The sequence below is a fragment of the Triticum dicoccoides genome, chromosome 7A (assembly GCF_002162155.2).
Source record: "Triticum dicoccoides isolate Atlit2015 ecotype Zavitan chromosome 7A, WEW_v2.0, whole genome shotgun sequence".
Taxonomy (NCBI): Eukaryota; Viridiplantae; Streptophyta; class Magnoliopsida; order Poales; family Poaceae; genus Triticum; species Triticum dicoccoides.
Window position 1 is genome coordinate 144924886 of NC_041392.1, and position 13548 is coordinate 144938433.

A 13548-nucleotide genomic window follows, 5' to 3' on the forward strand; every position below is an offset into this window, starting at 1 on the left:
CCGGTTTCTGCCAATGTGGATACCTCTGCTTTGATTCGATAAGCACCTCGCTGATATAATAAACCGGCTGTTGAACCGGATACTCCTTTCTAGCCTCCTTGCGCTCTACCACAATAGCCACACTAACCGCCCAGGCATTAGCAACCACATATAGAAATAAAGGCTCCTTATCGATTGGAGCTGCAAGGACAGGCGGTTCAGCTAACTGCCTCTTCAACTCCTCAAACGCTTTATCAGCCGCGCCACTCCAGACAAAGTTATCCGTTTTCTTCAGCATCTGATATAAAGGGATAGCTTTCTCCCCAAGATGATTGATAAACCGGCTTAATGCCGTAATCTGACCGGCTAAACATTGAACATCATTGATGCACGCCGGTTTAGCCAAGGATGTGATTGCTGAAATCTTTTTCGGGTTAGCTTCAATGCCCCTGTTTGACACCAGAAAACCCAGGAGCTTGCCAGCTGGAACACCAAAGACACATTTGTTAGTATTAAGCATCATCTTATAAACCTGGAGGTTGTCAAAAGTCTCCCTCAAGTCATCTATCAATGTTTCCTCCTTCTTGGACTTCACCACAATATCATCCACATATGCATGAACATTACGCCCGATCTGTTTGTGTAGACAATTCTGCACACAACGCTGATAAGTCGCCTGGGCACTCTTGAGCCCAAAGGACATGGAGACATAGCAGAACGCTCCAAAGGGAGTTATAAAAGCTATCTTCTCCTGGTCCTTAACTGCCATTTTGATCTGATAATAACCAGAGTAAGCATCCAGAAAACACAAACGGTCACAACCCGCCGTAGCATCAATAATCTGATCAATACGGGGAAGGGCAAAGGGATCTGCTGGACAGGCCTTGTTCAAATCAGTGCAATCCACACACATACGCCAAATGCCATTTTTCTTAAGAACCGGCACCTGATTAGCAAGCCACTCTGGATGAAAAACCTGCACAATAAACCCAGCGGCTGAAAGCTGAGCTACCTCCTCACCAATAGCCTTACGCCTTTCTTCATTGAAATGGCGAAGAAACTGCCTCACCAGTTCAAACTTAGGATCTATATTAAGTGCGTGTGTCGGTGTCAAAACCGGCGGATCTCGGGTAGGGGGTCCAGAACTGTGCGTCTAAGGTGGATGGTAATCGGAGGCAGAGGACACGATGTTTACCCAGGTTCGGGCCCTCTTGATAGAGGTAAAACCCTACGCCCTGCTTGATTATTCTTGATGATATGAGTATTATAAGAGTAGATCTACCATGAGATCAGAGAGGCTAAACCCTAGAAGCTAGCCTATAGTATGATTGTATGTTGTCCTATGGACTAAAACCCTCCGGTTTATATAGACACCGGAGGGGGTTAGGGTTACACAAGGTCAGTTACAAAGGAGGAGATATACATATCCGTATTGCCTAGCTTGCCTTCCACGCCAAGTAGAGTCCCATCCGGACACGAGACAAAGTCTTCAATCTTGTATCTTCATAGTCCAACAGTCCGGCCAAAGGATATAGTCCGGCTGTCCGGAGACCCCCTAATCCAGGACTCCCTCAGTAGCCCCTGAACCAAGCTTCAATGATGATGAGTCCGGCGCGCAGTATTGTCTTCGGCATTGCAAGGCGGGTTCCTCCTCCGAATACACCACGGAAGAGTTTGAATACAAGGATAGTGTCCGGCCCTGCAAAATAAGTTCCACATACCACCATAGAGAGAATAATATTTCCACAAATCTAATTTGCTAACACGTTTTGACAGCATGACATCATGCCACTGCCTGGTCATTATTCAAACCGTTCTTTAACCAGCCCCGCACATAACGCGAGGCGGTTTCTTGACACGTCTGGTCAAAGCAGAGATCGTGTTCCCCTTATCACGGGATTCTCATCAATACAAACATGGGTAACCCAACCGTTCCTGTTGGTATGACTCCTAGATCTTAGGTAAGTCTCAAACGGCCACGAGGAGGACGCCCGATATTCACCCCTTTACAAAGGGACAAGGCTTTTTCTTTTTTCCCTACGCTAAATCGAATCCTTCCCCCGCCTCGAGTTCTAACACCGAAAGCTCAGCTCAGGTGCTTCGGACCTTCAATCATGTCCGGATCTAGCCTTCAAGGCCGGTGGATGCCTTCTTCCGTCACGGAGGATGACATCAAAAAGTTGAGGGAGGCCAGATATCTGACCGCCGAAATTTCGCATAGGCTACCCGCCCGAGGGCAGATCGTCCCTACTCCCGAACCCAACGAAAGCGTCGTGTTCGTCTCCCACTTCCTTTGAGGGCTAGGCCTCGCTCTAGATCCCTTTGTTAGGGTCTTATGTACTATTACAGGCTGTATTTTCATGATCTGGCCCCGGATTCTCTTCTTCACATCTCATCACACTACAAAGAAAATACACATCCGTGACATTTTGGGCCGAACGAATTTTTTTTCTGTCATACATATGACACTTCTATGATGATAATTGTGACAAAACCCGGTATCATCATAGATGTGGTGGGCTCCTACTTCTATGACAAAAAATCATGACAGAAAATGGGCTTTTCATCCTGGGCGGGCTGGAGACGCAGCTGCATGACATTCTTTGGGCCGTCCTTGACGGAAAAAACTATGGTAGAAGCGAGGGCGAGGAAAATTTCGGGGAGTTCCTGGTTACGGTGGGAGGTCGGGGGCCGAGCGATGCGCGTTTCTCTCGTACACGTACATGCGTGTGTGCGAGGCGTTAGCTCTAACTAAACCCGAGTGAGGCGTTGGGCTCTAACTGAACCCGAGCGATTGCACTGCAGGCTACGCGTTACTAAACCCGAGCGATCGATCGATGGCTGTTAACTGAACCCGATCGAGCGATTCCTTACCTACTGCTACTAACTGAAGCCGATCGATGGGATGAACAGTGAGCGTTGCGGGGGGGTTGGATGAACAGTGAGTGGTGGCATTGCCTCTGGATGAACATGACCCCGTGGTGTGGTGGAGGGCTGGATGAACAATAGACAGTGGAGGGGTGCCCATGGAGGGGTGGATGAACAGGACCCCGTGGTGTGGAGGGCTGGATGAACAGTAGACGGTGGAGGGATGCCCATGGAGGGGTGGTTGAACAGGACCCCGTGGTGTGCAGGGCTGGATGAACAATAGATGGTGGAGGGGTGGTTGAACAATAGCCGGTGGAGGCTGGATGAACAGGAGCCCATGGATGAACAATCGCAGGTGGAGGCTGGAGGAGGTCAACATTGGATGAACAGTATCTCGTGGATGCTGGCGGGGGTCGATGGTGGAGATGAACAGTATCCCGTGGAGTCCCGTTTTGCGGTACACCACACCCCTCCCGATGAACAGGACCCCCGTTTCGACCGTAGCGCTCTAACACAAGTCCGTTTCGTTCGTTTTGCGGTACGCCACACCCGTCCCGATCAACAGGACCCCCGTTTCGACAGTAGGAGGTCTGTTTCCTCCATTTTGCGGTACGCCAGACCCCTCCCGATGAACAGGATCCCGTTTCGAATGTGGCCGGTCGAACACAAGGCCGTTTCCTCCGTTCTGCGGTACGCCAGGCCTCGTTTCCATCGCCTATTCCGTCCAAGCCCTCCCGATGAACACGACGCATTCTGTTGCCTCCCCATGAACACAACGCATTCCGTTGCCTCCCCATGAACACGACGACGACACTGTTTCTCTGTTCCGACCCAGCCATGTACACGAGCCCTGGCCGTACGTATGCGCGAGTAGGCATTCGAGACCCCGCCTGTATGTACACATACGTGGCCATATTTCCTTTCTTGCACCCTGGCCACTGTACGTACGTGTAAATGCTACGTGCGCGCCTCTACTACGACACGTGCGTGCCTCTACTACGACACGTGCGCGCCTCTACATTAACCAGTATGTACATACACATTCGCGACCAGAATGACAACGCTACGCACGCTTCGACTAGGTGGGTCCCGACTGTCACGCACTTCCTTGCCTGCAAAGATGTAGCTGGTGGGTCCCAGCAGTCAGGGGGCGAATCGTTTTTTTGCCCGGACGCACTTTCTTGCGTGCGAAGATGTAGCTGGTGGGTCCCAGCAGTCAGGGGGAAACGCTTTTTTGACGAAATACGGTGGCCCGTCCGGTGGGTCCCGCTGTCAGGTGGAGGAATAATTATTTTGCACGTAATAAGGAGGCACTTCCTTGCTGTGGCCATGGACCCAGCTATCAGCCTCTCCACGTACAGTCCACGTCCGATGGAAGCCGTTGCTTGACCACGTTGACCACGCCGTGCCGAGAGCACCAGGGCGGTGGATGACGGCGAGGCCTAGGAAGGGGACGATGCGGAGCCGGGGAAGACGTGGCAGTGGATGCCCACGCATAGAGGAGTATGAGGGTTCACTGGTTCGCTGTAGTGTGAGGCTGCTGTCGCCGCAGAATAACAGGGGGTGTGGGTGAGTAGAGGGATGGCCTGGCCAGCGGTGGGAGTAGTAGGGGGCGGTGAGGCCTCCGCCGCATCGCAGCCGGCCACGGGAGGCAGGAGCACGAGGCACGACCGGCGCTGGTTTAGGCGGCTGGAGCAAGAAGACCAGAGGTTGAAGAAGCACTACGGCCGTTGGATGGACATCGTACGGTCACTGGAGCTAGAATTGTGCATATTAACTAAGTTGACAAAGCCGTCCGTCCCCGTCAACTTAGTAGGCCCACAAGTCAGCCTGCCACTATACTGGGTCCCAGCTAACAGGGGGAGTATTCATTTTTTTTATGCGTAATAAGGAGGCACTTCCTTGCGTGCGAAGATATAGCTGGTGGATCCGAGCTGTCAGCGGTGGTAACGTTTTTTTCGCGAAATACAGAGGCCCTTTCGGTGGGTCCCTGATCTCAGGTGGAGGAATCATTATTTTGCGCGTAATAAGGAGGCATTTCCTTGCGTGCGGCCGTGGACCCAGCTGTCGGCCTCTCCACGTACAGTCCACTTCAGATGCATGTCGGTCGTTGACCATGTTGCCCAGGCCACACCGAGAGCACCAGGGCGGTGGACGACGGCGAGGCCTAGGAAGGGAATGACATGGAGGTAGGGAAGAATTGGCAGTTGTTTCCCACGCAGAGGGGAGTACGAATGTACGAGGGTTTACTGGTTCGTCTGCCATCGCCGGAGAATAACAGCAGGTGTGGGTGAGTAGAGGGATGGCTAGGCCAGCGATGGGAGTACTGTGGGGCGGTGAGGCCTGCGCGGCAGCACAGCCAGCCGCGGGGAGGAGGGAGCAGGCAGTCCCGCCGGCGCTTGTTTGAGTGGCTGGAGCAGGAAGAGCAGGGATTGAAGAGCACGACGGCCGTTGGATGGGCATCCAACAGTCACTGCTTGTGCGTCAACCTTTTTTTAGGAAAGCCTCAAATCTGTGGAAAACAACATACAACCCATCTGCCATTATTTCTAATAATTTCAGCCCATTTGCTAATTCTTAAGGTTTTTTTGGAGCCCATATTCTTTTTGTTAGCATTACAGCCCAAATTGTGGCCACGGTTAAAAAATTATATGAAATTTTGCATATTCCGGTGCGGTCCGAACTGTTTTTAATCCCAAAATTTCGACTCACATTCAAACTGATTTTAAAAATAAATGTATATCAATATAAAATCCAACAAATTCTCCATGCATAAAAATTAATGTAATTTAAAATCTTGAAATGAAAAAAAAGATATTTGAAACTAATTGCCGGTTTGATGTGTTTTAAAAATGTACAGCCCATTTCTCATTACTGATGGGCCATTTTCTCGGCCAGCCGAATGAAAGCTCTCCTCGTCTTGAAAGATTTGCAGCCTAACAGGCCTGACAAAGCGACTTACTTGGCAAATCACAAAAAAACTGGGATGTGGCCATGGACCCAGCTGTCAGCCTCTCCACATACAGTACTCTTCTGATGGAAGTTGTTCCTTGACCACGTTGACCACACCGTGCGGAGAGCACCACGGCGGTGGACGACGGCGAGGCCTAGGAAGGGGACGACACGGAGCCGGGGAAGACGCGGTAGTGGAAGCCCGCGCGGAGAGGAGTACGAGGGTTCACTGGTTCGGCTGCGGTGTGAGGCTGCCGTCACCGCAGGGCCTAGGCAGTGGTGGGAATAGTTGGGGCGGTGAGGCCTCCGCGGCAGCACAGCCGGCCACGAGAGGCAGGAGCATGCGACACGACCGGCGCTGCTTTGGGCGGCTGGAGCAAGAAGACCAGAGGTTGAAGAAGCACTACGGCCGTTGGATGGACATCGTACGGTCACTGGAGCTAGAATCATTCATATTGACTTAGTTGACAAAGCCCTCCGTCCCCGTCAACTTTGTTGGCCCACAAGTCATCCTCCCACTATGGTGGGTCCCAGCTAGCAGGGGGGTATTCATTTTTTGTGTGTAATAAGGAGTCACTTCCTTGCGTGCGAAGATATAGCTGGTGGGTCCGACATGTCAGCGGGGGGAACATTTTTTTCGCGAAATACAGAGGCCCTTCCGGTGGGTCCCAACTGTCAGGTGGAGGAATCATTATTTTGCGCATACAGTCCACGACAGATGGATGTCGTTCCTTGACCAAGTTGACCAGGCCGCGCCGAGAGCACCATGGCGATGGACGACGACGAGGACTATGAAGGGAATGACACAGAGCCGGGGAAGACTCGGCAATGGTTGCCCATGCGGTGGGGAGTACGAGGGTTTACTGGTCCGGCTGCCATCGCCGGAAAATAACAGGAGGTGTGGGTGAGTAGAGGAATGGCCTGGCCAGCAATGAAGTAGGGTGGGGCGGTGCGGCCTGTGCGGCAGCACAGCCGGCCACGGGAGGCGGGAGCAAGCAGTCCCACCGGAGCTGGTTTGGGCGGCTGGAGTAAGAAGATCAGATATTGAAGAAGCAGCACGGCCATTGGATTAACATCCAACGGTCACTGCTGCTAGAATCGTTTGTGGACTAAGTTGACAAAGCCAAAGTACACGTCAACCTAGTAGACCCACAAGTCAGCCTCCAAATCTGTCCCAAACAGCATACAACCCGAAATTTCTAGCCAGATTCAAATAAATTTTAAATCTAAATATAACTTAATTTAAATTCAATGAAATTTTACCCGCACAAAAACAATGAAATTTAAAATATCAAAATCCGAAAGAAAATAGTATTTTGGAACTAATCGTCTGTTTGCTGTATTTTTTCATTTTACAGCCCACTTATAATTACCTATAGCCCATTTCTTATTACTTATAGCCCATTTTCTAGGGAAAATGCATCCCTCCTCGTCTTGAAAGATTTCCGGCCCAGCAGGGCGTAGAAAAATAAGTAGGCCTACGTTGGTTATTCTACAAAAAAAATAGCTGGCTAGCAATTTTCAAAAAGGAAAAAAACTGGGCTGGTCATGTGCTAAACATATGAAATAAAAGCCTGGGCTAGACGGGCCATGGGTCCCGCACAACCCAGTTGATACCCTTCTCCGTCCCGAAAAAACAAAATTACTGCACGCGTTGTTGGGTCCCTACTGTCATCCTCACCATGTACAGTCATCTCCTTATTCCTCTCGGTTGTTGACCATGTTGACAACATCGGAGGGCGGCGCCGCGGCGAGCGAACCAAGGCGTAGGACGATGGTGAGGCCTCGGACGGGAACAAATAGGAGCCGGGGCAGATCACAGCCAGCTGTGGGAGGCGGGAGCACGCGGTCCCGCCGGAGCTGGTTTGGCTTTGGCGGCTCGAGGAAGAAGAGACTGAAGAAACGCGACAGACGTTGAATGTCAATCCAACGGTCAAGGTTGGCACAATCGTTTGTTGACTAAGAGGACACCAAGTAGCATACTTTTTTATATATAGGAAGAAAACTGCGAGGAAAATGCGTTCGTCTGCCATCCTCCTCACAGGGAACGTTCGCCACATAAGTGACTAGCACCCTTGGTTTTCAACCGAGAGGTCTTGGGTTCGAGTCCCAGGAACTCTCAATTTTGTCCTCCTTCCTTCCTTGCAAAAAAAGGGAAAGGAAATCAAAGACTTGGGAAGGCGTACAGAACAAGCTAGTGTACCAGTAATGAGATGTTGCCGAGTTTTAGAAAAAAGAAAGATGTGCTCCTGTAGCTGGTTCGAATCCAAACCTAGACTATGACTATATATGGTGCTATGCTACTCTGCAAGTAATGAAACTGACATATCCAACGTTCGCTTCTCCTCTTCTCTACTTACTCTACCTAGCATCAGAAGCTCTGGCCGCATCAACCATGTCCGCTGGCTGCTCGTCCACTTGCTCTTTAGTAGGCAACAACCCGATATGCGCCAAGTTGAAACTCGTACCATCTCCCGTGGGTCTCATCACACCCTCGCCGGCACGCGCACCACAACCGATTGCTCATCGCAACCCGCTGCCTTTGGTGTGGTGCCACTGCTGCAAATCACACAGAGTCATCTGTCGCGTCTCAACCACAATCCGCAACCCTGGCCGAGTCTTCTACAAATGCCCGAATCATGGGGTAATAATGTGTTTAAGTGTTGTTCTGCTGCTTTCAGTTGCTGATTTTTTTAATAGTTTGGTTGATGATCTACCAATTTGATTCGTGCAGAAAAGGGAAGATTCGTGTGATTTGTATTTCTGGGAAGTTGCTGATGTGGGGGAATGCAACTACGCTGATTATTTGGTTAGCCTAGGAATCCCAATACCAGCAGGTTGGGGTGTTGGACAAGTAACTGAAGGAACGATAGTAGAGGAAGATGTAGAGCAGAAGCTTAAAGATGCAGTTCCTCTGATCATGGCCAAGCAACAGCTGCTGAACGGCCTTGACAGCAATGAGGAGATGAAAGAGCTTGTGAAGATAATGGGCAAAATCGATGTGCTCTGTAGGATGATTGTCTCTTTATTTGTAGTGTATGTAGCACTCGTGATGTATTCAGTGGCTACGACATGAGCACTTTGCTGAAACTAGTAATGAATGAAACCTGTGTAGCAGGCTGGGCGTAGTGTTGTGAACATCTAATGATTTCTATTAACGGAAATCAGGGGGTATCCCCTTTTGCTCATATAAATAAATAAATAAATAGCAGAGGCCTTGTCGGTTCAGCTTTGTTCTCATTCGAAGACGTCGAGCAAATTGCAGTCCAACATCAAACTATGTCATCAAATTCAAGTTTCACAACCAAATATGAGTACAACTAAACAACAATGTCATCATGTTTTAGTTGTCATACAATCACCAAACACAAATCAGCATACATAACAAGTGATGTTCTCACAGCAAAATACTAAACAACATGTTCATCAGGTTTCAGTTGTCATAGCAAACACAATTTCACATAGTAGATAAAAAAGCATCCTCTGACAGGCAAATACGACAAAAGCAATGTAATCATCATCCATAGCAGCAGCGTCAACATCTTCGCCATGTGTATCAGTCTGAATCGTAATTCCCCATGTTGTCATCTTCTTCTTCGTCCTCAACGTCCTCGAACGTTGGCTTCTTCTTGATCAACTCTTGTATGTCCGCAGCACAACATGCAATCTTTTCGCCGGCGTCATTGACGTGATGGTTCTCAAAGATATTAGGAACATCTGTGTTATCTTGTACATCAGGAGCAGTGTAAGCATCATCTTGTTGTGCAACTTCATTAAACGAATTCCTCTGCTCAAACCTTTGCAATACTCTCAAGTCATTGCTACATGCAAATGTGTCTTCGAAGAAAAATATCTGTGTTGCTTGATTTGCCAAAATAAAAGGCTCGTTGGTCTGGTACGCCGCCTTGACATTGATGGATTTGAAATAATCATCAGCTCTGGGTTTTGCGATCCTGGAAAACAGGTTATACCAACGACAACACAACAGAACCACACACCGATGATCCTCGAAACTAGAGATATACCGCAACTGAATAATGTCTGTTATGTTAGCATACATTTCAGTTGCCTCTTTGTCATACGTATCCATGCTCATGATGGCACTGTTTTGTGTCTTCCTGCCTTCATCTCGTGCAAGGGTGTTGTAGCGCACATCTCCAACAACGCAAGATTCATAATGTCATACCGGAGTATCAGGACCCATTGCTAGTGAGTAAAGGGCATCATCAACTGCCTGCCCATCCTCCCGCATCTTCTTAACCTATGGTTAGAAAATAGACAAGCTGATCATCTTATGTACTCAATATATTAAAAAAACTGACAGTGCACTTCAAAAGCTTACATGGTTCTTGAACCATTTCGCAAATCCTGCCATAACCAGTTTGTGAATGTTTCTTGGATTTTGTGGTAGTAACTCCTCTTTGTAGATGCTACACAACATAGTGATCACGTCAAACATCTAAATATATAAGAATGTGCTGCAAGTTTAGTAGATTACGATGTAGAAGCTGCAGTAATGCACTTACTTGATATAAGGTAGTATCTCAGGACAGTTATTCAACACATACCAAACCATTTTGTCCAAATCTTTAGGTTTGTCCTCTTGTCGACTCATCCCTGTAACTCGAACAGAATAATCGAAAACATTGAGCCCGGGATTGTCTTCACCCACCTCTTTGCTAAGCTGATCAACTGTTTCAATGTATTTTGAGCAGAATGTCAATGCTTCTGTAGCAATGTAGGCCTCTGCAATGGAACCCTCGGGTCTAGCTCTATTCCTAACATAGCTCTTGAAAGTGCCTAGCCACCTTTCAATAGGGTACATCCAGCCATACTGTACTGGACCTCTAAGTAGTGCCTCATCAGGTAGATGAATAGCCAAATGCACCATCACATCAAAGAAGGCTGGAGGGTATATCTTCTCAAGGTCGCATAGGATAGTTGGTATCTTGTCTCTAAGATGCTCCAAAGCATCTATCCTGATATTCCTACTGCAGAGTTCCCCGAAGAATTGTCTCAACTCTGCAACTGCTCTGTATAAGTCAGGGCGGCCCAATCCTCTAAGGATAACAGGTAAAACCCTTCGAAGTAGGACGTGGTAGTCATGAGTTTTCAACCCTTGTACCTTGTTCCCATCTGCACTGACTCTCCTTTCAGGGTTGGAAGCAAATTCATGTGGGAATCTCACACATGACAGGACCTCGCAGAATTCTTTTCTTTTTACCTTGTCCAAGACGTACACGGCTGGTGCCATATCCCGTGGTTTACCTTCATCTTGCACCTGCAAATCCTTTCTGATACCCAGGTGTGTCAAATCAATCCTAGATTTTAAGGTATCTTTCGTCTTGCCTTCAATATTAAGAAGTGTGCCGATAATGCTGTCACATATATTTTTCTTGATGTGCATCACATCAAGATTATGCCTCAGATCCAAATCTTTCAAATACTCCAAATCCCTCAAAGTGGACCTGCGGGTAAACAATAATCTCTCTTCTACCCTGCCACGCTTCCTTTTCCCGCTACCATTACTAGGATGGTTTCCTGGTGTAATATGCCTGACCTTCTCTAATTCCACTTGCAACTCATCGGCGGTGAGCCTCTTTGGCGCATCACGGTTTTCATGCTTTGCATTGAACACATGTCTTCGGTATTCTCAAGGATGCGGCTTGTCCTTGGCAAGGAAACAACGGTGTCCAATGTAACAGATCTTGCTAAGTATTGCGTATGACAACGGATTCCTGTCACAGTGAACACATGCATTGTAACCATGTGTCGTTTGCCCTAACATAGTGCCCAAAGCCGGATAATCATGGATGCACCAAATTATTACAGCATGTAGAAAGAAATCAGCTGGTGCGCTGCTATATAGGTCTCGAGTGAGAACACCCTTCCATAGCTGTTGAAGTTCCTCCACAAGAGGCTCCATGAACAAATCAAAATCCTTTCCAGGACTTTTTGGACCTGGGATGAGCAAGGCCATCATGTAGTTTGATTCTTTGGTGTAGACATTTTTAGGCATGTTGTAAGGGATAACAAGCACTGGCCACATGCTATATGTGGCGCTCTGGTGGCCAAATGGGTTAAATCCATCTGAAGCTAAGCCAAGTCTAATGTTTCTCGGGTCAGCAGCAAACTCTTTGTGTTAATCATTGAAGCTTTTCCACTCACTACCATGAGATGGATGGCTCATTACATTCTGATATCTATACTCCTGGTTCCTAGAATGCCACAGTACATCCTCTCTTGTTTCAGCATCATGAAACAACCTCTACAATCTTGGTGTAATTGGAAAATGTCTCAGAACATTATGAGGAATCCTCTTCACATCATCGCCATCTTTCCATCTTGATGATTTGCATTTCGGGCATTCACTTAAGTTGGCATAATCCTTTCGGATCAGAACACAATTATTCTTACAAACATGGATCATATCATATCCAATTCCAACCGCACGAAGGAAATTCTTCATTTTACTGTAGGTGTGTGGCAGCTCAGATGCATCTGGGAAAGATTCGCGGAAAGCAGCCAACATCGCATCGAATGGTTTGTTTGTCATCCGCTCAGATGTCTTCACCTAAAGAAAGGTGACCATAGATGAGAATACTGACAGCTTATTTCATGGGGTGACAACAACGTTGCATTGTTCCAACATGCGGGCCCATCGTTTTTCTTCTGTAGGTGAAAGTTCACAGAATGCACGAGCATTTTGTAGCATTGTTTCAATGTTGGTAAAACTCACTGGCTCCGCCACCACCACCTCCTCCTCCTCTTCCACCTGAGCATCAGGCAGATCAAGATGGTGATCTGCTGCTTCCACGTAGTCAATAACATTGACGTTCACAGCTTCACCATGATGAACCCACCTAGTATATGTGACCGACATCCCATACAAGTGTAGATGATTTTGCACAGTTGACTGGGGTCTTGTAACTGAATTCATACAACTGCTACATGGGCAGAGCACATCTGATTTCGGACCACCGTACTCAGCTTTGATAAAGTTCATGAAGTTTTCAACCCCCTCGACATATGCGGCGGAGAATCTTCGAGCAGAAGTTATCCAAGTCCTGTCCATCTGTTAGACATACAAATTATTTCTTCTACTAGATATTACCTAGGTCGATGTCTAAAGCTATGGCAAGATATTTGGACGAGCAGATCTAAGTAACGAAATATATGTAAAGCTAATTCAGCAAACAGATTTGAGTGCCAAATTATGGCAGGCTGTTTCAGCAGTCAATGAGGCCGAGCACACAGCCATCGAACTATCAAAGGCCATCGCAGCAACAAAGATCGAGTATAAAACGGTGTAGAGCTATTTCAGCTAACAGATTGGCTACTAGACCATGGCAATCTACGTCACAATAAATATATGGCGGGATATTTTAGCAACTAATCAGCCTTGGCATGCCATCTCAGCTAAGCAGATTGAGTGCAGAACAGGGCAAGGAAGCTTCTTAAGCAGAGCATATTGACAGTAAACTACTTCGGCAAACAGTGAGATTAACAGCGTCTATTAGCTAACATTCAGTGCTACACTGACATGAACGGGGCCTCAGTCTAGAATGCGCGTACCGTGGGACAAGCTGACCGCCGTGCGTCTCCACAAGAACGTCGCCAGCGGTGGCGGCGCTGACCGACGTGCGCCTCCACAAGAACGTAGCTAGAGGATGGCAGTCTACGAGAGTGTACTGTGGGAGCGAGAGGATCGCCGAACCGCGGCACTGAGGTATCGGCGCAATGGGGAGG